Below are 26,022 nucleotides of genomic sequence, written 5' to 3'. Positions count from 1 at the left end.
GATGTCTACAAAATATTGAGACAGGTGATGACCCATAAAAGTAATGCCCAAGTATGGCCAGTACTTAACTCTCTGGGGGACAGAAATCAACGTTTGATTAATACATAGACACCCTTTACACAGAGTGCAAAATGATTATCCTGACAACTAAGCCTTCGATCCAGCCCAAAATTTCGTGCTTAATATTTTCCTGTCTTTTGTACCCATTATATTCCGTAGGGTCCAAACTACAAGTAGCAAAGTGAGGACAGAAATCAGGAATTGATAGATGTGTGAAATTTAAATAATGAAAAGGTCAAAAGTGTCTCAGCAAAGTTTCGGGGTTTTTTTGTGTTTTTGTTTTGGTTTTGGTTGGTTTTTTCGAGACAGGATTTCTGTGTAGCCCTGGCTGTCCTCAAACTCACTTTGAAGACCAGGCTGGCCTCGAACTCAGAAATCCACCTGCCTTTGCCTCCCAAGTGCTGGGATTAAAGGCGTGTGCCACCATGCCCGGTGCAAACAGTTTTAACAATCGACTCTATAGTGATTAATCTGTAAATATTATTAGAAATTTTGAAAAATAAATGCATTTCTTTCTCTTTTGACAGGGAGTCATTTAGCTCAAACTGACTTTGAACTCCCGACTCTCCTGCAGTATTAATTCCAAATGCAGGAGCTGGAGCAGAGGCCATAGAGGGACGCTGCTTACTGGCTTGCTGTCAGTGGCTTGCTCAGCCTGCTTCTTTAGAGACTTCAGGACTCAGGCCAAGGATGGCACCACCCACAACGGGCTGGGCCCTTCCCCATCAATCACTAACTAAGGAAACTCCACGGGCTTGCCCGCAGCCCGATCTATGAAGGCATTTTCCTGACTCTCTCATTTCAGATGACTCCAGCTTCTGTCAAGTTGGCATAAAACTGGCCAGCACAGCTTTAATCTTTGGGATTTCCTGAATTGTTCTACATACAAGTACAGGGTGTCTGTCTTCTATGCTTTTCCTGTAAACTAACCGGGAAAATCTATTAAAGCATAAAACAAATAGAGGGTGTGGTTGTCTACAGGAGAAGCATCACCGTGGGCTCGGGTAACTGAACCGGGGTCTCCGGTGAGTGGTGCTGCCCCAGGCGGTTGTGGGACCTTTGGGAGGAGTGGTCTTTGCAGGGGGAAGAACTTCATCCGGGCCTTTGAGAGGTTGTAACCCCACTTCCTCTTAGCCCCCTCTGCTTCCCACGTGAGGAGTAAAGTGATCTCTGACCTTCCTGCTCTAACTGCCATTTGCTACACTCCACAGGACTCTCTCTCTCTCTGTAATTGTAAGGCCGACTGAACACTTCCTAAAGTTTGCTTTTGGTCACAGCGGTTTTATACAGCAACAGAAAAGCAACTAATACAGACGGCGTGGGACCCTGGAATTCAAAGAACAAAAACCACCAAAGCCATAGCATCTTTATGATGGCCTCCACCGTTTCCTGTCATTGCCCATCACAGACAGGCTTATCCCATTATGACGTCATGTGTCCCTTCCTTCTGGGACTGCAGCTCAGTGGGAGGGGTTCTTGCCTGGCACACAGCTTGTCACACTTTGGTTCCCAGTGCTGCTGAAAGTGAGGAAACCATATCGAGTTTCTCTTTTCACCAGGCAATGGTGGCGCACACCTTTGATTCCAGCATTCAGGAGGAAGCCAGCAGATCTCTCTGAGTTTGAGGCCAGCCTGCTCTAAAGAGTGAGTTCCATGGGACTGGAGAGATGGCTCAGCGGTTAAGAGCAGGGACTACTCTTCCAGAGGTCCTGAGTTCAAATTTCTGTAACCACATGGTGGCTCACAACCATGTGTAATGATGTCTGACGCCCTCTTCTGGTGTGTCTGAAGACAGCTACAGTGTACTTAGATATAATGATAAATCTTTACAAATAAATAAACAAATAGTGTTCCTATCTCCAACCTGGAAAAGCTTGCCCTTACTAATTTATTATCAGCCCTAAACTACAGTGGCTGGTCCCACTTGGCCCCTGTCAAACATCAATGGCCACCCCCTGTAGTAGTAGTGGCCACAGGCCCCAGCTCCCCCTCCCCCAGCCCTTGCCTCGGAGACCACATGGTTTCTGTGTTCTTCCCCTCAAAAACATGGCAGAAAACCTCTCTCCTTTTCCTCCTGGCACCCAGAAGTCCCGCCTATAACTTCCACCCAGCAATTGGCCTCCGACTTTCTTTACTGGCAAATCAAGAACTAATTGTAGAACAAGACCTTAGCATCAGAACTGCCCTCTTCTTTTCTTTTCTTTTCTTTTCTTTTCTTTTCTTTTCTTTTCTTTTCTTTTCTTTTCTTTTCTTTTCTTTTCTTTTCTTTTCTTTTCTTTTCTTTTCTTTTCTTTTCTTTTCTTTCCTTCTCTTTTCTTTTCTTTTTTTTTCTTTCCTTTCCTTTCCTTTACTTTCCTTTTCTTTTTTTTTTTTCTTTTTTTTTTTTTGAGACAGGGTTACTCTGTGTAGCCCTGGCTGTCCTGGGAACTCACTTTGTAGACCAGGCTGGCCTCGAACTCAGAATCCACCTGCCTCTGCCTCCCAAGTGCTGGGATTAAAGGCGTGCACCACCACGCCCAATTTAGAACTGTCCTTTTCAAGGTCTTGAGTTCGGGTCCTAAGAACCTAGGGAAGCCTGTGTACTAGCATTGCACCCCTAACTTCAGCTTGCTTATGTAGTAGCACTGCACCCCTAATCTCAGCTTGCCCAACAAAACATTGGAGGCAGAGACTACAGACTCCCTGGAAGCTCCAAAGCCAGCCAGCCTGTTCTACAGGAAGTGATCATCAGTATAAGGCCCTCCCTCTAACATACACAAGTTGTCTTCTGACCCCTGAGCTTATTCATGGACATGCACACATGAACACGTATGAACACTCACACATATAAAAAACGTACACACGTATATGTGTCATACACACATAAAAAACATTACTTGTATACTAACTTTTAAAAAGTTAAATAAAGGGCTGGATGTTGGGGGGCAGGCTTGTCCCTGCAGGTATCACAGATGTTGGGGCTGGGGGAGGACCTTGAAGAGATAAGAAGGGAAACTCGGCCAATCAGACTAGATCAAACCTTTCAGAGAGTCTGACTCCATAGTTTAATTTTCTTACACATTTAAAGATAGTAAAACTTTGAGGGGAAAGTCTTCATGTGACAGTTCTCATAACAAAACTTCACTGATGGGGTTGGTGAGATGGCTCAGCGGGTAAGAGCACCTGACTGCTCTTCTGAAGGTCCTGAGTTCAAGTCCCAGCAACCACATGGTGGCTCACAACCATCCATAAGGAGATCTGACTGGTGTGTCTGAAGACAGCTGCAGTGTACTTACATATAATAAATAAATATTTTTAAAAAACTTCACTGATGACTACATCGAAATTTCCTTACAAAATACCCCACTAGAGCGAAGTGCCTGAGCCCTTTAGTCTACAAGTGAGTACTATTTTGACTGGGAAACAGCGCTCAGGACTAAGGCCTAGAGAGGAAGGATTCTGTTGATGGAGGAGGCTAAGTCCTTGGGGGCTTTTCCATGAGGACAAGTTAAATTCTCTGAGAGAAAAACCCCAGGATTAGGACCTAAATAATTTTCAAGATTCAGGGGGTAATTGCAGGGAGGAGCTGGCTCCTAACCAAATATCAAAAGACCACCAGGCTGTTTGGCCACTTTCAGTCTAGCATTCCAGGTGACCAGCCACCATTCTTCCTTCCTTGGAAGAAAGCAGGCAGGTGTTTAACTATTCTGGTTTCTCCAATGCTTTATTTAAGCTGTGCCTTTTACAGCTGGAGAGATGGCTTTGTGGCTAAGAACACCTACTTGTTTGCAGAGGACCCAGGTTCTGTCCCCAGCTCCCACAATGAGCAGCTCACAGCTGTCTACAGCCCCAGGTCCAAGGGGATCTGAGCCTCTGGCTTCCTGGGGCTCGAATACTTAATGTACATATCCACAAAGGGACACATAAATTAAAAATAATAAAAATAGGGGGCTGGAGAGATGGCTCAGTGGTTGAAAGCACTGACTGCTCTTCCAGAGGTCCTGAGTTCAGTTCCCAGCACCCACATAGTGGCTCACAACCATCTGTAATGGGATCTGATGCCCTCTTCCGGTGTGTCTGAAGACAGCTACTGTGTACTCATAAAAATAAAAAATAAATGAATATTTTAAAAAAAATAATGATAATGGCTACTGGGAGGAGGTGGTGGTGCACTCCTTTGATCTCAGCACTTGAGTGGCAGAGGCCAGTAAATCTCTGAGTTCAAGGCCAGCTTTGTCTATAGATGGAATCCCAGGACAGCCAGCTATACAAAACAAAACAAAAAAAGAAAGAAAGACAAAAAAAGAAGGAAGGAAGGAAGGAAGGAAGGAAGGAAGGAAGGAAGGAAGGAAGGAAGGAAGGAAAAGGAAGAAAAGGGACATAAAGGTTGATAGGGTAATTTAAAAAAAAAAAAAAAAAAGGCCAAACAGTGGCATACATCTTTGGTCCCAGAACTCTGAAGGCAGAGGCAAGCAGATCTCTGTGACTTCAAGGCCAGCCTGGTCTGCATAATGAGTTCCAGGCTAGCCATTGTGAGACCCTGTCTCAAAAGGAAAAAAATAAAATAAAATAAAATAAAACAAGAAGTCAGAGTCTTATTGTGTCCTTGGATCATTTCTGGGTCCCAAGAGAAGACTGGAGATTTATCCTCTGGGAGATGAAACAGAATCTCTGGAGTGGAGGTTGGAGGGGTCCCCCAAATCAGGTGATGATAACGTGAACACGTTTACAGAAGGCTGAGAAACCCCAACCTTGCGCCCTTAGTGTAGCTCCCAGGACAGTGGCAGTCACAGCTTTACTGTCCTGGGGGAGGGGGAGGGAGGACAGTAAACATTTCCAGACAAAGCTGACCAGGAACAGGATGGACTGTTACAGCTCCAGAGATAAGACAGGATGCTGCATTTGTAATGAAAGCAGGATTTAAAAAAAAAAAGGAAGAAACGCCACCAGCAATAAATGACAAGCTGGTCACAGTGACACATTCCTACAATTCCAGCATTCCAGCACTGGGGAGGAAAAAATTATTAATAAAAAAATAAATTATTAATTAAAATAAATTTTAAAATTAAAAACTTTTTAATGGAATGATGAGTTAGCACAGCGGTAGTGCACTTGCCTTGCATATCCAAGGCCCTGAGTTCCATCCAATCCCAGCCCTTCAAAACAAACTTAGGAGCATACATGTCCACATGGCAGCCCTTAGTGCAGTGAATGACTACAGATTCCTCACAGGGACATCTGTCAATCCCACAGATGGGAGGAGAAAGCTGACCAGCTCAAATCATGGACAAATTAATTAAAACTAGCAATGTGCCAGGCGTGGTGGAGCACACCTTTAATCCCAGCACTTGGGAGGCAGAGGCAGGCAGATTTCTGAGTTCGAGGCCAGCCTGGTCTACAAAGTGAGTTCCAGGACAGCCAGGGCTATACAGAGAAACCCTGTCTCGAAACCGCCCCCCCCCCAAAAAAAAAAACTAGCCATGTATACACGTGTATGTATGTATTATATATGTGAGTACACAATAGCTATCTTCAGACACACCAGAAGAGGGCATCAGATTTCATTACAGATGGTTGTGAGCCACCCACCATGTGGTTGCTGGAATTGAATTCAGGATCTCTAGAAGAGCAGTCAGTGCTCTTAACCGCCTAGCCATCTCTCCAGCCCCTAAAGCAAGCTTTTTTATTCTTGTACATGCCCTGTGTCTCCCTAAGGCCAGGTTCTAGAGGTCAGCTTTGGACTTGATTAAGATTAGGGGTTTTATAGCTCAGATGTAGGAGGTTTCCAAATGGGGGACTTTGGCAGGCAAGTATGTTGCAAGGTAGCCCTAACAAGGTGGTCAGAACAACCCCTTGAAACAAACAAACAAACAAACAAACAAACAAACAAACAAAGTGTTTGCAAGGTGATAACAAGGTGGTCAGAACAACTTTTGGAAAAAAGGCATGGTTGCTATTGTGTTGGAATCTCGGCTCTCATCCGGACAGACCACACCAGGCCAAAGCAGTTCCATGTGGCAGAGGTTTATTGTGGGGGTAGGGAGAAGAGAGCAATTGAAACAAAGGGGAGAAAAGAGAGGAAAAAGGAGCGAAGGCCAGGAAGGGTCTGCCTTTTATTTAGGCTGTGATGTAACTACTTGAAGGTAGAGGTGGGAAGTGGGACTATGGGAATGTATGCAATTGCCATGGCAACAGATGTTTGGGTCCCTGTCGCCTATGGGTGACATCACTGGGCATATGGGTGACATCACGGGTGGATTCGGAGGCAATCTGCCAAGCGGGCTCCTGATACCAACAGTTGCCATTTCCTGGAACAAGCAGTACAGAACCTTTCATAATTTAGGTTATAGGTGGGGCATAGCCCAATACTTGAAAACAGAGATTTAATCATAAACAGGAATAAACCTAGTTTGTCTTTATTATAAGATGGCTTTCAAGCCCGAGATGGGCTGGGCAGTGGTAGATCATGCCTTTAATGCCTTTAATTCCAACACTTAGGAGGCAGAGGCAGGAGGATTTCTGTGAGTTCAAGGCCAGCCTGGTCTACAGAGTGAGTTCCAGGATAGCCAGGTAAAGAAATCCTGTCTCAAAAAACCCCAATGAGTAAATGAATGAATGTTATTTAGGTGTAAGTTTCATTAAAATCACTGGTCACCCCTGCGCAAGCTGAGGCACCCCATCTTCTCTTCTTCCCCCAGCCCAGCCCACAAGGAGAAAACTCTGGGCTAACATTGCTTGTCTCCACATTTCCGGCAACCCACCTAAGAATGCCAGCCCAGGGGCTGCGGGTTTTACCATGTTCAGGCACAATCCCAGCTCCTAGTTTACATGTCATCACCCCCACCCCGCACCTAAAACCTATAAAACTTCTTTGCTTTAGCCAGGCAGGGCTCAGGATTCCATTGACCGCCTGTGAGATCCGTGAACCTGCCCGTGAGTTGTGTCTCAATAACCTGCCTTTTGCTCTTGATTTGGCTTGAATTGACTTCATGGTATCAGTGGAGAAACCTATTAGTAATGCTAGGAATTGAACCTGGATCTCTAATTTGCTTTTTTTTTTTTTTTCCTTTAATGCCTTGTCAGGTCTTGCAGTGTAGCCTAGGCTTGCCTTAAACTCACAACCCCATCTGCTCTCTTTCAACCCACTGTAACTCCCACTCCAGGGGATACCGAAGGGGACCTTGAAACAGGCACAAGGTGCTCCAAGACCGAGTTCTCAGCACAAAGGAGATTTATCTGTCCCAAGGGACAAAAAGCAGGAAATAAGGGACAAGGAGAGGAAACAGAGGACAAGGGAGAAGGGGAAGGGAACAAGGGAGAGGAAGAGATCTATGCCCTGGAGGGACTAAGGACTGCCTCTGGATAGGAAAGGGACAGACGCAGCCCACAGGCAAATGGCAATTTAAAAAGGAAAAGGTGAAACCGTGTTATGATGAGTTGGTTATTTTAATTGGGCATGTTAAGTAAGGTAGATTTAAGTAGGAAGATTTTGATTGCTGGACTTCAATACGTTGATATCTGGACCTTGATGGACAGCCTTAGGAGGAGGAAGTGGCCAAATAAGGGAGTAGAGCTCGGTGGCCAGCTTTAGGAAGGAAACCCAACAGGTTTTAGCAAGGCAGAGGGTCCCAGAACCATGTTCTCCATGCTTGGGCCTGCTAGGGCCCTTCTGATACAATTCCTCGGGCCTCCACAGGATTCTGCCTGTACCCACACAGTAAACAAAAAAACAAGCATCCACATGCATGCGCATAATCAAAAATAATAAAACTTAAGGCAGGCATGGTGGCGCACGTCTTTAATCCCAGCACTCGGGAGGCAGAGGCAGGTGGATTTCTGAGTTCGAGGCCAGCCTGGTCTACAAAGTGAGTTCCAGGACAGCCAGGACTACACAGAGAAACCCTGTCTCAAAAAACCAAAAAAAAAAAAAAAAAAAAAAAAAAACACTTCTGAAAAGAAGATTTGTCTTGTCTTTAATTATGTGTATGTGGGGTTTGGAGAGGGTGTGTAGACATAAGTGGAGGAGCCTGAGGAGATTCTTCCATGTCACGGAGACGCATTAGTTCCCCTGAATCTGGAGTTACAGTTATGAACTTGATTCAGGTGCTGGGAACCCAAGTCTGCAAGAACAGTAAATACTTTTAATTTCTGAACTATGTAAGTCTCCAGTTGCTTCTGTCTTTGTGTGTGTGTGTGTGTGTGTGTGTGTGTTTGATTTTCAAGACAGGGTTTCTCTATGTAGCCCTGGCTATCCTGGAGCTCACTCTATAGACCAGGCTAGCCTCAAACTCAAAGTTCTGCCTGCCTCTGCCCCCTGAGTGCTGGGATTAAAGGCCTGAGCCATCGTCACCCAGCTGTAGTTCTTTTTTTTTTTTAAAGGTTCCTCAGACTGTCTATATTACAAAAAAATATTATATAGGCTATAGACTTTTGTAATGGCTGGTTTTGTGTGTCAACTTGACCCAAGCTGGAGTTATCACAGAGAAAGGAGCCTCCCTTGAGGAAATGCCTTCATGAGATACAGCTGTAATACATTTTCTCTATTAGTGATGAAGGTAAAGGGTCCCTTGTGAGTGGAACCATCCCTGGGCTGGTAGTCTTGGGTTGTATAAGCAAGCAGGCTGAGCAAGCCAGGGGAAGCAAGCCAGTAAAGAACATCCCTCCACGGCCTCTGCATCAACTCCTGCTTCCTGACCTGTGTGAGTTCCAGTCCTGACTTCCTTTGGTGATGAACAGCAACATGGAAGTGTAAGCCGAATAAACCCTTTCCTCTCCAACTTGCTTCTTGGTCATGAAGTCTGTGCAGGACTAGAAAGCCTGGCTAAGACAACTTTATAGTGTAAATAACCTGGACCTTATCTACGATGATAGCTGTTCTGTCAATATACAAAAGGGATAGATCCTCCAGACTGCATAGGATCAGAGGACTCTAAAAAAAAGTGTCTTCAAGGTGAAACTGACATACTATGGGATGTGGTAGTCATGGAGATGCACCTTTCAGACCCTCTCAAGGAAGAGCTTGCTGCCCAGCAGCAGGAAGTTTGGGTAGGAAAGGCAGTCTGCTGTCAGCAGCACCTTCGCAGTTGCCCTCAGATTTAAACAACGTGCTTATCCCAGATGTCCTCCTTGTGAGTGAGTGAGCCAGCAGCCAAGCCAAGCAGGATGCTTCAACTCATGTTGCAGAGCTGACAGCAGGAACATCACAGGGCTGTGGGCTTTGCCAGGCCTGTGCCTCTGTTTGAGTTCCCACCAATCCTGGTTCGCCCACCTTCCCTCACAGGTTTTGAACCTTCATAAACACCTGGGTTTCCAGAGAGACCCACCCAGGGCACCTGACCCACCTGAACAGCCACACAGACAGACAGACAAAGACAGACAGAGACACAGAGACACAGAGGCAGACACATTTATAAATAAGCGAGTAACTGTCGAGCGCGCCCCCAACTCGCCAGCAAGAACGACGCTGCTACAGGATCCTTCTGCACACGTTTATTCAGTCCTATTTCTTCTTGTTTATATCTCCCTTGTTTATATCTCCCCTGTTTATATCTTCCCTGTTTATATCTCCCAATAATAACAATCCTCTCTCGAATAATAATCCTCCCTCTAACCCGGGCCTCTCACTCTTATATACTCTCAGTTCCCATCCACGCACAGCAGGCCACGCCACCTCACCAGGCACGCAGCTTCAGCTAATCAGGGCAGCAGGGGCAAATCTCCACCAAATTGGATTCACCTGAATCCTGGTACACCTGCGCAGCACTCAAGATGTTTGTGTCTTATATGAGGAAGTCAGGTGCAAGTCATATGACTTAGCTGCAGTCTCTAGCGCCTTTGGGACTGCCGCCACACCCGCTCCCCACAATTCCCCCTTTTTTCTTTTTTGGCAGAGAGAATGTCTGTAGATAGCCCCCCGCAGCCATGCCCCTTACCCGTCCTTGGGAGACAAACAGCATTGGTTTGATCCCTGTCTTAGGTTGGTGACATGCCCAGGGAGTCTTATCACTGACTATCTCTCTATTATGCCAAGCCACTCCTGGGGAGATTGTGTTTTGCTTGCGGCAGGTGCATCAAAAGGCCAGGATGTTAATTAACTTATGGCCAGATCTTAATTGCTGCAAGCAAGCCTCATGGGTGAAGGTAGAGGTCTGATCCCCAGTGTGCAAGCATAGGGGCCCTACACAAAACCATCCCTTAGGCTCATCACCCAGAGAGGTCTTGGCCAGCTCCCGTGTCGTTTTTCCTGGGGGAAGGGAACTAGGACACTGAACCTTCATGCAATCAGACATACCTTCCACAGGATGCCAACAGCAAGCTATCCTCTGTGCAGTGCTTAGCCTCGCACCCCACGGCATAACGCAGCATAATTTCTTTTAGAGCGGCAAACCGAATCTGAGGAGATTGTCCCGCCTCCACTGCAGCAAAAGCCTACGCTACCATGGCAAAAGTGCGGGCCTGCACACTCTGCACCTAACACATGTGCCAAACACACAACACACACACACACTATAACAAGCATACATCCCAGGGCTCTCATCCCCGCTCATCTTCTCTGAAGCAAGGGATAGATAGCCAGAGAGGCTATCTCTTTAAGGGGAATTCAGGGATCAAAAAGCGTGGAAAAATTTGAATGTCATGTCGAGCTGGTATCGGCTTCTGGAATACCGAAAGGATCTCCCATCTCGGCTCCATTGTTTGTGCTTGTGGGAATATCCACCACATCCACAGGGGCAACTGGATCAGGAGCCTCATTCTTGCAGCGTCTCACCAATCTCTCCAGCACCCAAAGAGGTTCCGTCTGGTCCTGTGGAAACACACAAACAGACCCTCTCGCCCACGTCAACACCAGATCTGGTCGATCCCCAGTGGAGATGGACACAATACCTCGTGGTGATGAGACCATAACCTCAATCACCTGTGTGTTCATCTGGGAAGTCAATATGAAAGTCAAGTTTTCACTAGCTTCCCCTCTGTTGGGCAATGATTTCCGTGCCCTTATGGCAATCTGATTCACCTGCTTAAACACCTGCACTGGATATCCTGTCTGTTGTTGTGCAAATCGACCTTGACCAAGCAGCATATCTCTATCCCATGCAAATTCAGCTTGATCAGTGAAAATAGGACATCCCATCAAGGAGAATCTATCCTCTTTCCAGACCTCCGGACAGAAGGTCTGCCCATAGATGGCTGCCGAGGAGGCATAGGGAGGGGGAGCAGAAGCTAATTCACCTTCCTCCTCCGCCTCAGCTCTGTTGTCCTGTCCTTTCTGTCCACCTGATAACACTGTGTCTCCTTTCTTTTTCCTTTTTCTTTTTAAGCCCTTCTCCTCTTCCGACATACTTTCTTGTTGCTCTGTAAGGATTTTCTGACCTGTCTTGACTGCCTCTACACACAGTTTCAAACAGTAACAGAGTCCATATATCAGAACAAACAAGACCAAAACTATCAGACCTACCCACAAAGGGTCAACGGGAGAAAAAAGCATAACTACACAGCGAGGATCTATTGATCACTACACTGAGGTTATCATAGTTCCTTAATTTATCCCAAAACCGTGAACCTTAACTTGTCCCAAAGCCAGGAACCTTAACTTGTCCCTATTATCCTCTTACTTTCACTTTCTCTCTTACTTTCACTTCCTTGTCTCCAGAGCCGGAGAGCCTTACTGTCTCTTTACCGAGAGCCTTACTGTCTCTTTACCGAGAGCCTAATCCCAATCCCGGGATACTGAGTTACTTTGTGCCTGCTTCCTGGCAACTTTATACTTGCCTCTATTTTATCCGAGGTCCTTCCCAAACTCCTGGGGTCGCAAGTTTCACTCACCTTGAACTTACCCTGCCGGCAACCACTGACTGCTGAAAGTTCTGAACTCGGTGGGGGAGTCGGTTCCCCGTACGGGCCACCAATTGTCGCGTCTGCTCTCGACCAGCAAGAACGACGCGACCACCAGTCCTTCTAACAGCAGTTTATTCAGTCTTCATCTTTCTTCTTTCTCTTAAAAATATCCCCCTTTAACCCAGGGATCAATTTGGGAGACTTACCAGTACCGTTCCCCAGCTGAAGAGTTCTGAATCCACGCCAGATCCTTCTCAACAGTCTGTTTTACAGGAACTTTTATTAACCACTCCTTCCCCGTGATGCAGTTCTGAATCCTCCCTGTAGCAGGGGTTCTTCACTTGTGCCTGAAGATGTTTCTTGTCCCGGGTTTCGGCACCAACTGTCGAGCGCGCCCCCAACTCGCCAGCAAGAACGACGCCGCTACAGGATCCTTCTGCACACGTTTATTCAGTCCTATTTCTTCTTTCTCTATATATCTCCCTTGTTTTTATATCTCCCCTGTTTATATCTTCCCTGTTTATATCTCCCAATAATAACAATCCTCTCTCGAATAATAATCCTCCCTCTAACCCGGGCCTCTCACTCTTATATACTCTCAGTTCCCATCCACGCACAGCAGGCCACGCCACCTCACCAGGCACGCAGCTTCAGCTAATCAGGGCAGCAGGGGCAAATCTCCACCAAATTGGATTCACCTGAATCCTGGTACACCTGCGCAGCACTCAAGATGTTTGTGTCTTATATGAGGAAGTCAGGTGCAAGTCATATGACTTAGCTGCAGTCTCTAGCGCCTTTGGGACTGCCGCCACACCCGCTCCCCACAAGTAACAACTGTGAATTTCATAGAAAAGAGAAACAGACAAAAAAAAAGAAAAATAATAACATTTGTAAATGAACAAATACTGAACGCATCAAAAATATTTTGGCATGGGAGATGGGGGTTTTGTGTGCATTGGGCAGGTGATGAGTGCAGTTAAAACTGTCCTTTATAGCAGAAAATCAAGAGATGGTATCTAAAACCAAAACACCAAGAAGTGGCAAAGCAAGCATCTTTATTTAGAGACCACGGAGACAGATATAAACGGCAGCCAGCTCGCAGCGTCGAAACGACAGTCTCTGGGAAATGCAGCAGACACCTTCTGCCTCCATAGGAAGCACTGCTACCTGTAAATTTTTGTAAACTGTGTGCTTGGGGCCTGCCAGGTAGATGGCTCTGTAAAGCACTTGTGCAAGCAAGGGAGACCTGAGTTCAATTCCCAGGACCCACATTAAAGGTGGTCGTGGTGCTGGAAAGATGGCTCGGCGGTTAAGAGCAAATACAGTTCTTGCAGAGGACTCAAGTTGCAACCACATAACAATTCAAAAGCAAGCCGGGAGGTGGTGGCACATGCCTTTAATCCCAGCACTTGAGAGGCAGAGGCAGGGGGATTTCTGAGTTCGGGGCCAGCCTGGTCTACAAAGTGAGTTCCAGGACAGCCAGGGATATACAGAGAAACTCTGAAACCCTGTCTCAAAAAACAAAAACAAAAACAAAAACAAACAAACAAACAAACAAGCAAGCAAAATCTGAAGCAGCAACTGGAATGTCAGCTCCGGGGATCCAATGTCTCTGGCCTCCTGGGACACCTGCACTCATGTGCACCACCCATACACATACTCATCATTTAAAATAGTATAAATCTTAAAATAAAAAGCCAGGTGTGGCATTATATGCTTGTGATCCCAGCATTGAGGGGAGATGTAGATGGGAGGACTCCTGGAGCTCCATGCCTATCCATCCATTCTAGCTGAGCTGCTGAGCTCCGGGCTCAGAGAGAGACCATGATTCAAAAACAAGGTGGAGCTGGGGTGGGTGTAGTGTGGTGTGTGTGTGTGTGTGGTGTGGTGTGTGTGTGTGTGTGTGTGTGTGTGTGTGTGTAAGAGCATGTCTTTAGTCCAATCACTCAGGAGCCTGAGGCAGGTGTATCTCACTGGGATTGAGTCTGGGCTATTGTGCATCATGAGTTCTAGGTTAGTCAAGATTACACAGAGATTCTGTGTTTAAACAAAACAAAAGACAAGATATAAGTGCAGTGCATTGAGGCTCCTACATCAGCCTCTGGCTCCTGTGGCTTCCTGACTGACGGACCTAAAGCCTTATTACTCTAAAAACTTCCTGGCGCTCTTCACATAGGATGCAGGTGAGCTTATTGTCATCCCGAGGCTTGAAGCCTCAGTGGATTCTCAGTGCCTAACAGTAGGCTCTGCCCTTGATGCCCTGGGACAGTCACTTTAGGTTCTGGCCTGGCTTTTGAAACCTCCTCTCCCCCAGACTCTTGCTCAGGCCATGTTCAGGCACTCACATTAGAAAGCCCTTTCCAGGGACGGAGGAGATGGCTCAGTGGTTACTCAGCACTCAAGCATAGATCAGAATTCCCATGGACTCCATAGAAATGCCAGGTGGACTTGGTGGCCGATGTAGAGGCAGGGACAGGAGTCTCCAGGGCAAGCTGGCTATGGAGAGTAACCATATGGATGAGCCCTGGATTCGACTGAGAGACCTGGGCACACTGAACAATGTGAATGATTCCAAACACGTACTGGTGTGAATCCACATGTATGTGCAACCACACACATGAAAAAGAAAACGAAAGAATAAACCCCGTTTAGCTATTGTTTCCTCCACAGGTTTCAGCTCAAATGTCACTTCTACCATGAAGTCCTGAATATTACCAGGTCCTTTGTCACTCTCAGGATTCTCCAATCAGATAGGGGCTCTGAAGACCTGTCACAAGATTCCAAGGTCCTCATTAGGCCATATTAAGGACTATTATTTAATCTAAAGAAACCAGGGAGCCTTTAACACGTGACCAGTAAGCAAGGCTAAAATCAGACAAGCCAGGAGATCTGGGGCTTGAAAGAGGTTATGAACAGCAGCAAGCTCTTTATCTGGGAAATAAACAAGAAGCCCAGGATTGCCACTTGCAGTAGCCCAGGATTGCCACTTGCAGTAGCCCAGGATTGCCACTTGCAGTAGCCCAGGATTGCCACTTGCCGTAGCATAGGATTGCCACTTGCAGGATCAGATTCTTCTTAGCAGATACATATTTCTATTTATTGGTATTTCTCGTGGTTTAAATGAGAAGAGTGTCAGGAGCCATCTAGGAAAGGCTGAAGGCAAATGAGTGAGTTTTCTGGAGACGGCCCACAGTTTTGGTTTTTCCCTCGCCTTGCTCCGATAGGCAAGGTCCCAAGAGTCTTCATCCGGGATTGCTTCTTACTGCTGATTGGCTTCCCTAGCCCTAGTACACAGCTTAATGGCTCCGGGGCATCTGCCCACCCTATTGAGCAGTTCTCCTGCAGATCAACATGAAGCTGAACAGTCATGAACTAATGCTGTTTAGATGAATTAATGACTTTATAGAATTTCTAATTTTTTTATTTTTTTCAAGACAGGGTTTCCCTGGCTGGCCTGGAACTCACTCTGTAGACCAGGCTGGCCTCGAACTCAGAAATCTGCCTGCCTCTGCCTCCCAAGTGCTGGGATTAAAGGCGTGCGCCACCACACCTGGCTAAATTCCTGATTTTTTTAATTTTAGAAAGTTTTTGGGAGATGGCTTTAGCTGATTTGAGAGAAAGATGTAATAAAGTTAGAATCAAGAGTAGAATGTACCCTCGACTCATAGAATAGTTAAGTAAAGTTTGCATAATAAAAAACACTTGGAGGAGCTAGAGAAAGTATCCAAGGAGCTAAAGAGATCTGCAACCCTGTAGGTGCAACATTATGAACTAACCAGTACCCCGGAGCTCTTGCCTCTAGCTGCATATGTATCAAAAGATGGCCTAGTCGGCCATCACTGGAAAGAGAGGCCCATTGGACAGGCAAACTTTATATGCCCCAGTACAGGGGAACGCCAGGGCCAAAAAATGGGAATGGGTGGGTAGGGGAGTTGGGGGGGAGGGTGGGGGGGGACTTTTGGGATAGCATTGGAAATGCAATTGAGGAAAATACGTAATTAAAAAAACCACTATGACCTTTCATAATTACACTAAAAGGAAAAATAGACTTGGGACAGATTCATGAACAAGGAAAACCATTCATCCTAGGCCAGGTCCAAGGATGAAGCCACAGGTGAGCACTAGGATAAAGCAAGGCCATGGGAAACTGTTGCTGTGAACTTATAATGAGCTTGTAGAACGAAGCACTGCTTTGAACTGACTATAGACATCCTTCTGTAACTCCCCTTTTGTGTAATGTTTTGTCTATGAGATAATTTTATAAAAAAAAAAAACTTTGTCTAAGAAAATACAAAAAGGTCAGAGGGAAGGAATAAGGGGTTGGCATCTGGGGCTCTGCCTCAGCCACCCAATTGTACATATGTATATGTCTGTTTGTCTATACATATATATGTAGGTCTATGTGTATGTATGTAAGTATGTGTGAACACTTGTGGAGCTGAGAAGACAGGTGGTCAGGCCTAAGCCCATGAGTGTGTGTGTGTGTGTGTGAATGTGTATGTGTCTGTGCTTATGGCCTAAATAAAACATTTCCTTTCTGTGCGTGTGACTTTCTTTTCCTTTTTATCTGGGTCTCAAAGAGTTGACAAAACTCTGAGCATCTCTAGAATAAAAGAACAAGAGCCTGAATAAGCTAACTCCTTTATTTTATTACCCGCCCCACCCCACTGTTAAACAGCAGGTATCAATCCCCAGAAGCCAGCAGTTTCTGGACCCAGAAGAGCAAAGAGTTAGAAGAAAACAAAACAAAACAAAAAAACCCCCAAAAGCTAGCTACTTTTGCCCTAGCAATCACAACTTTTGCCACGATGATCGCCAATGTCTCCATTGATTCCTTCTTCAGCAAAGGTCCCTGGCAGATGGACCCCATAGGCTCACAGAGACTTGTGGCCTTGTTGGAGGAACTATGTCACTGGGGGCAGGCTTTGAGGTTTCAGATGTTCCAGCCAGGCCCAGCATCATCCTCTCTCTCTGCTGCCTGCAGATCGAGATGTAAAACTCTCAGCTCCTTCTCCAGCACCAAGTCTGCCTGCAAGCTTCCATGCTTCCTACTCTGATGATAATGAACTAAACCTCTGGAACTGTAAGCCAGCCCAATAATAAATCTAATTATTAATTATATATAAATATACAGTATCTATAACTTATAATATTTAAAAGTTGCCACGGTCATGATGTTTTTCACAGCAATAGAAATCCTAACTGAAACAGTATCAAGAAGGTTAACCCATGATTTTAAAATTACTGTCACTTCTGGTAAACTTCATTAGGCTGATACTCAATTGACTAATGTTAGGATCTCCTGCTCAAAGGAAACGCAAGTATACTTGAATTCTGAAATGTCTGTTTTCCTTTTTCCTTCTTCTGCACTCCCCTCTTCCTGTAGTTATTGATACAGTAAGTCTCTGTTGCTGACTACAGTCCTGGTTTCTTACTTCTTTGTTTTCATTTGGTTTTTAGGTTTAGATGAATTGATTGATTGGTTGATTGATTGATTGATTGATTTTGGTATTTTTTGAGGCAGAGTTTCTCAGGCAGTTTTGACTATCCTGGAACTTACTTTGTAGACCAGGCTGGCCGGCCTCAAGCTCACAGAAATCTGCCTGCCTCTCTGCCTCCAGAGTCCTGGAATTAAAGTCATAAAATTTGGATAATTTTTGAGACATGTTAAAGCTGCCTTTTAACTCCTTTTGTAGCCTAGACTAGCCACAAACCCAAGAGTGTCATGCCTCTGCCATGTAAGAGCTGGGATTACAGGCATACACTATCACATTGGGCTCCTGCATCTTTATGTGTGCAATTCTCTCTCTTGTTTAGAATGGTCTTTTTAAAGATTTACTTATTTATCTTATGTGTATGAGTACACTATAGGTGTCTTCAGACATACCAGAACAGGGCATCAGGTCCTGTTACAGATAGTTGTGAGCCACCATGTGGTTGCTGGGATTTGAACTTAGGACCTCTGGAAGAGCAGTCAGTGCTCTTAACCACTGAACCATCTCTCTAGCCCTAGAATGTTCTTTCTAAATGATCCACACATCCTTCAGCATTCACCCCTCAGCACACTGGCATAGGGATTAAAAGCCAACAAAGGCCACACCTCCCTATAAGCCTATTTCTTTCAAACCACCACAAATCCCAATAGAAAGCAATGTGTGTCTGCTAAGAACAACCTGATCCTGCACGTGGCAGTTCTGGAAAACTCCACCCGTGGAAATTCGTGGAAGTCCCCTGGGTAGCAGGAAACAGGATGATGCTATTGTTTATTAAAAGAAAGAACTGGATATAAGCTGGAATGCAGGTCAGTTGATAGTGTTATCTAGCATGCATGAAGCCCTGGGTTTGATCCCTTGCACTGACTCAAACTGGGCATGGTGGCACACACCGTGCAAAACACTTGGGTGGAGGAATAGAAACAGAATAATCAGAAGTTGAAGATCAGCTATGCCTGCAAGGCCAACCTGGGCTAAATAGGAGCTTGTCTGCAACAACAACAACTACAACGAACTTAGCCTACCATTGTATTTGACTTTGCTGTACCAAGGACTGAAAACAGAGTTTCACACACACTGGGTAAGTGCTCTACCACTGAGCTACATCCGCAGTATAACTTTGGACAAGTTATTTCTCTGAATCTAAACTTCCTTCTTACATAAGAGTGTCTACTCCTTAATTTGGTAAGGAACGCAGTTACCATGTATACAAAGGTACTCTGTAAGAACCCAGCTTAATCAGCCTCATTAAATTTTATCAACTTAATTTTTTTGTTCCATTTATTTTTATCGGGATTGGAGATGCAGCTACATGCAAATGAGGGTCAGACAACAATTTTCTGGAGTCTTATTTTTCTCCTTCTACATCTGCATGGACTCTGGGGATCAAACTCAGGGCCTAAGATTTGCACAGCAAACGCTTTATTCACTGATCCATCTCGCTGGTCCAAATATTACCCACTTTCAGGAACTGGGAATAAGAATACTTTTATTATCACTGATCTTTGATTTCACTAGGTAAGCAGGCTTTTAGGAAAGGTTGCTTTGTTGTTCAAGGCCTTGCTGCTTTAGGGAGGGATCAATTCTCATCTATTTAGATTACTGACTGAGGACACAGCAAGGAGGCTGGGTAACCGTACTCCAGTGCTCTCTCTGTCCAGAGTAAGATTCACAGTAGCTAGAGGAAATCACTGGTCAGCCGTCGCCATGACAACATCAGACCGTCCTCCGGTCCATCAACGGAAGGGGGCGGTGTCTGGAGAGTAGATCGCCTAGGTGGCCACGCGTGCCTGGGTCGCATGCAGCCCAGAGGAGTCCTCGGGTGCCAGGCAGGCACTGCTTCCTCTGTCCGCACGGGGGCGACGCAGAGCTGAGCTCCGCGCGTGCGTGGGAGCCAGTGACCGCACTGGGTCCTCTGGGCCCGAAACTGGAAGCTCCCACAGGCTCCCCTCCAAGCGTCTGATCTGACGTCGTCCACGACACACGACAGCCTCTCCCAGGACCGCCCAGCTCATGTACGGCTCTGACCCGACCATCACAGCCCTCACCGAGGCCGACACCAGACCCAAGCTTCCCAGGGACCAGCTTTGGCTATCGCCAGTCCCAGGAGGCCCAGGGAGCACGCGCACGCACGTGTGTGGGCGGGGCTTCAGGTTGGAACGCCCCCTCAGGGGCGGGGTCATAATCTGGGGAGCGCGCGGGGTGATGGGAGCAGTAGCCACGCGGAAGCCAAGCGAGCACGGGGCTGATTTACAGGGCACCACGTGGCTTGGTGGGTTTGGGTGCTCGATGCTGGCCCTAGGGTATCTCGGAAATGGGCTCCAGTCGTGCCATGTGTCGGAACGCGGCTTGGGGGAGGACATACAGGACAGTCCTGGGGCCCAGTCTGGGACTAGATCTAGGTCCTTGGTTTATAGAGTTAGTCGGAGGTCCTTGGTGTGTCATCCACGCTTTAACATTCCAGCCATTGCCCAGGCTTGTCACTTGGCGGCACCCTCCCGCCACTCACAGCAGGATATGCCCTTCTCAGAACCCAGCCAAACAGAGAGGCTCATGAGCGCTTCATCTTCAGTTTCAACAAGATTAGGTTGCCAGGCATGGTGGCTCATGCCTGTCATTCCTGGGGCGGGAAGGTCTTGGAGCCCAGCCCTGGCTACATAGTGAGTTCCTGGCTTTTTGAATACAAAGTGAGACCCTGTGTTAAAGAACTAAAACAAACAAAACCGAACAAGCATCCAAAACCTAAAACAAGCAAGCTAGACAGATAGAGGTGAGTTCTCCCGAGTCCGTTTGTGACTCCAGCAGTTTCCCTTACAGGGAGGGCTGGGGGACAGCCTCAGCAACTTAACACTGAATGCTATTGTTAACTGAAGTGCACCAGGGATAGGAGGGAGATGCATTTTCTTTCTGTTTTCTGGGGTTCAGCATAGACTGGACGTACCAATAAACCCTGCCTGCTCGCTCGTTCTCTCTCTCTCTCTCTCTCTCTCTCTCTCTCTCTCTCTCTCTCTCTCTCTCTCTCTCTCTCTCCCTCCCTCCCTTCCTCCCCCCCCCTTTTAATATGAGGCCCTGGCACAGCGAAAGTTAAAACATTTAAAATGTAATTCTAATTCATAAATCTTTTTAAAAATTAACCTTACAAAAACCAATTTAAGCCGGCCATAGTGACACAGGACTTTAATCTCAGGACTTGGGAGGCAGAGGCAAGCAGATCTCTGAGGTTGAAGCCAGCCTGGTCTACAGAGCACTCAGAGAAATCATGCCTTAAAAAAAAAAAAAGTGAGGCTATGCCAGTGCCTGGCAAATACAGAAGTGGATGCTCACAGTCATCTATAGGATGGAACACAGGGCCCCCAATGGAGGAGCTAGAGAAAGTACCCAAGGAGCTGAAGGGGTCTGCAACCCTATAGGTAGAACAACAATATGAACTAACCAGTACCCCCAGAGCTCGTGTCTCTAGCTGCATATGTAGCAGAAGATGGCCTAGTTGGCCACCATTGGGAAGAGAGGCCCCTTGGTCTTGCAAACTTTATATGCCCCAGTACAGGGGAACGCCAGGGCCAAGAAGTGGGAGTGGGTGGGTAGGGGAGCAGGGCCGGGGGTGGGGGTATAGGGACTTTTAGGATAGCATTTGAAATGTAAATGAAGAAAATATCTAATAAAAAATTTGAAAAAAAAAGAGAGAGAACTTTCAGGTTTTGTTTTGTTTTGAGACGGGATTTCTCACTGTGTAGACCAGGCTAGCCTTGAACTCAGATTCGCCTGCCTCTTTCTCCGAGCATTAGGATTAAAGACATGAACTGCCTTGTAGAACTAAAAGTCCTCATCCTTTTACTTTTTTTTTTCACACACAGTATTTTTGTGTTTACCGGCTTGAGAGATCCTACATATATAAATAAGAAGAGGTCACATGCCTATGGTTGACTCAATCTATACTGTCCTGTGTTTGTGTCAATACATAATAGATAGGATTGTTATTTAAAGAGTCGGTATTTCCAGAAAATGAACATTTACAATTCAGTTAGTCCACCAGTAATGAACTCTTAGTTTGGGCCTGTGCTTATAACAATATAACAGAACTACGTGATCACTGTCAACAGTTTTAGAGGGAATATTGGTAAGAACCAAGAAAGTCATCAAGATTAAGTCTCCTTGGTTACTTGCTCTCCTCCAGCCTGCATTGGCTTGCTTATTTGGTTCTGGTTTGGTTGATAGGGTCTCTCTGTGTAGCCCTGGTTGGCCTGGAACTCCCTCTTTAGACCAGGCTGGCCTCGAACTCACAAATATCCTCTGACTCCCTAGTGCTGGTTTGTGTGAAACGTGTTTGCCACCACCCTGGACCAGCTGATATTGTCTTATTATGTTGAGGCATAGTCTGTGTGACCCAAATTAAACCTGGAACTGACAATGTAGCCCAACCTGGCCCTGAACTTCGAGCAATCCTCCTGCCTCAGCCTCCCAAGTACCGAGAATACAAGTTTATTCTGTAAACTATACTGGATGGATTGGTTAATGCTAAGTAATTCATGCAGTGGGAATCTGGGGTCTGGACAAAGTTGTCCAGGGAGGGTTCCTTGCTAGGGTCACACAGCTAGGACGGAATGGCACAGCCCGGAACCCGGCCCAACTTTATCTGATTCCATGCCTCTGTTGGTCTCTTCCTGTTAGTGTTCAGCTGACTTCCTTCCAATCTTTATTTCTGTGCAACAGGGCAAAAATATTTACATGTAAATATTCATCGTTTTTCCTCCTCCAGCCTTGGTTCGAAACATATTGTGACAATTGCCAAGGAAGGGGGTAGACATGAAGCACAAGCCTGCTGTGTTCTGGAGGGATTCCTCCCAGGCCCACTCAGGAAAAGCTGCTGGCAGAGCAGGGGTGGCAGAGCAGTGGCAGAGCCAGGAGGGTTAGCGACTCAGAGAGGGGAGACTAAGCAGGGCATTCTAGAACTGCTCTGGCAACTTGGGACGTGGAGGAAGTCTTAGGATTCTGAGCATCTGTCTGCTGCAAGATGCCCTGGGTAATGCCAGCCCTGCAAACCCCTCAGCCTCCCGTGCAGGCTTTTGCCTCTTGTCTGTGCATTTGAGCTTAGATGGGTTATTAGGGGAGGAAACCGGACCGGTTTATTTAGGCATGTGAACTTTGTACTCTTTCTCTAAAAATTTATTTTTTTTCTTTTAGTGTGTATGAATGTTTGCCTGCATGCATGTAATTGTATTGTGTGCATGCCACGTGCCTGTGGAGGTCAGGAAAGGGTGTCAAATGCTCTGAAATGAGAGTTACAGACAGTTGTGAACCACCACATACACACTCCTAAGCACACCCACTCATCTGCACGCAAACTTCTACACACACACCCATGCATATGCATAAATAATAAATACATTTAATTATTTTTAGAAGAAGAAGAGAAAAATAACTGCTGGAGCCAAGCATTGTGGTTCATGTTTGTAATCCTAGTACCTGGGAGACAGAAGCAGGAGGACCAGGAGTTCAAAGTCATCTGTGTTGGTATAGCAACGGATCTGTCCTCGCCCAGCCCCCCCCCCCCCCCAAGCCACCAAATACACACAAAAGAGAAACCCAGAGAAGCTTGCTGCTTTGCCGGTTCTCAGTTTTGTGGTCAGGGGGGACTCTTCCTGCCCTCTTTGCTTCCATTGCAAAAATGCAGAACTTCTCTGTTTCTTAATCTGTGTCTTCTTGTAACTTCATTTTATTCTTAAAGACAGGATCTCTCTGTGTTGCCTTAGCTATCCTGTAACTCACTCTGTAGACGAGGCTGGCCTCCAACTCACAGAGATGCACCTACCTGCCTCTGCCTCCTGAGTGCTGGGATCAAAGGTGTGGGCCAACACTGCCAGGCTTCTAATTTCCTTTCTTATTTTTAAAATTCTTTTCCATTTTTGTTATGGGTCTGTGTACACGAGTGTGGGTGCCCAAGGAGCCCAGAGGTGTCAATCTCCCTGGAACTGGGGTGACAGGCAGTAGTTATAAACTGCCTGATGTGGTGCCAGGAACCAAACTTTCAGATCCTCTGTAGGAGCAGTAGCTACTCTTAACCGCCGAGCCCTCTCTCGGCCCTTGTTCCAATTTCTTACTGACTTTTGACTTTTAGTTTGTTCTTTTGTTTTTTTGTTTTAACTTTTTTTTTTAAAGATTTTATTTAATTAAAGTATATGAGTACGCCTGGAGTGGTGGCATGCCTTTAATCCCAGCACTTGGGAGTGCTGCAGAGGCAGGCAGATTTCTGAGTTGGAGGCCAGCCTGGTCTACAGAGTGAGTTCCAGGACAGCCAGGGCTACACAGAGAAAAAAACCCTGTCTCGAAAACCAAAAAAAAAAAAAAAAAAAAAGTATATGAGTACAATGTCATGTCTTCAGGTGCACCAGAAGAGGGCATCAGATCCCATTACAGATGATTGTGAGACACCTTGTGGTTGCTGTGAATTGAACTCAGGACCTCTGGAAGAGCAGCAGTCAGTGTTCTTAACCGCCGAGCCATCTCTCCAGCCCCTTAATTTTTTTTTTTTTATTTTTATACGTTTTCTTTTTAAAGATTTATTTATTTCATGTATGTGGGTACACTGTCGCTGTCTTCAGACACACCAGAAGAGGGCATCAGATCCCATTACAAGTAGTTGTGAGCCATCATGTGGTTGCTGAGAATTGAACTCAGGACCTCTGGAAGAGCAGTCAGTGCTCTTAACCACGGAGCCATCTCTCCAGGCCAACTTCCAACTTTTAGTTTGTTTTTTTGTTTGTTTGGTTGGTTGGTTGGTTGGTTAGTTGGTTGGTTTTGGTTTTTTGAGACAGGGTTTCCCTGGCTGTCCTGGAACTCACTCTGTAGACCAGGCTGGCCTCGAACTCAGAAATCCGCCTGCCTCTGCCTCCCAAGTGGTGGGATTAAAGGTGTGCGCCACCACTGCCCGGCCTACATTTAGTTTTAAAAACCTTTTTTCCTGTAGAAAATGTCTGGTGTCCTCAGCCTGTAATCCCAGCACCTCAGGTGTTGAGACAAGAGGGTTGCAAACCCAAGTCCAGCCTGGGCACAGAATGAGTTCGGAGGTCAGCCTTGGCATCTCAGTAGAACCCTGTCTTAAACTAAGAAGAGGCTGTCCAGCTCAGAGGGCAGTGTGCTCCTCTGCTGTCACAGGTCTTCACTGTCAATTTGACTGGCTTTAGAATCTCCTAGGAGACCCACCCATGGGTGTGTTTATGCGGGCATTTCCAGAGACCTTTCACTTAGGAGGGAAGACCCTCTTTGATGTAGTGACACAAAGGAAAAGAGAAGATAAAATGCTACCAGCATCATCTCTCCCCACCACTCCCCATCCCCCCACCTATGTCACCCCCATTGTCACTTGCTATGCCACCTATTCCCCCACCCCATCCCCTACCCATTCCACCCACAAACCCCACCTCCCCACACCACTCCCCCCACCACCAGAAACCCCCCACATCTCTACCCCCACGTCCCTCTCCTCCTTCCTCCCTCCTTCCTCCTCTGTCCACCACTTCCTCACTGCAGACACTGTGCAACCAGCTAGCTGCCCAGAGCTCTTCCGGCTGGCTGTACCCTTCAATCAGCATCTTGTGAACCATGAGCCAGCAGACGCTCGCTCGCCATTAAATTGCTTTTTGCTAGTTCCTCGGCCATGGGAATAAGATGTAACTAATCTAGAGTGCTTGAGGCCCTCAGCTCAGTACCCCGTGCTGGGAGAGAAAAATGTCAACATCCCATCACATTAAAGAAAACTTAATCATTTGCCTCTCACCTTCAATAAGTATGAACATTTTTGCAAAATTTTTTCCCCTTTTGGGACTAAAATCTCTACAGGTCTGCAAAAAGAAAAATCAAAAGATTTTCCCAACCTCCTACTTGTCTCCTCTTTTATTTTAAAAAGTATCATTAGTGCTAGCAATATTTCAGGGTCTCACATAGCCAAGTGCTCTTAACCACTGAGCCCTCTCCCCAGCCCTCCCCACCCACTTTTACACGAGAGCTCCAACAATCAATCTAACTCAGCTCCCCGAGCTTGCTCTACCAGCTGAGCCATCTCACTTTTTATTTGTTCCCAGTGCTCTTTACTTGTGGAAACACCGAGGATTTGTCCCATCAGAGTTGCCATACTGTAGAAAATTTGTTGTTTCCTAGAAGTGTAGTTAAACTTGCTCTTGTGCCTTAGATTTCCAGTAAACGAAAAGTCATTTCCAGAGACTTGGTTAGAGGGGTTTAATGTGTTTGGCAACAGTACTTCATCGGCCACCGTCATCTGCACTTCAAGTGCTGTTTGTCATTTGTTTTCCAGACAGGCTGGATGGATTCTAGCCTGGCCTCAGACTCCCCTTAGAGGAGAGGATGACCTTGTATTCCGATCCTCTCGCCTCCACCTGCTGAGGGCTGGGGTTGTAGGTGAACACCACCATTCCCATTTGATTCAGTACCAGGGATAGAAGCCAGGGCCTCCTGCGTGCTAAGCAGCACTGTGACATCTGAACTGAATCTCCAGCTCGGTACACCCAATATTACAGCAAATCTGAAGTGCGTAATGTTTTAGCTGACATATTCTATTAGCTGACTAATCTGAGGCCTTATTGATCTCTTCCTTATAGAAGTCTCCGTCGGCCTTTCCCCTATTGGCTTTGCCGTCCACTAA

Source organism: Mus musculus, chromosome 4 (genome assembly GCF_000001635.26).
Source record: "Mus musculus strain C57BL/6J chromosome 4, GRCm38.p6 C57BL/6J".
NCBI lineage: Eukaryota > Metazoa > Chordata > Mammalia > Rodentia > Muridae > Mus > Mus musculus.
Note: the sequence above shows the minus strand (reverse complement) of the source record.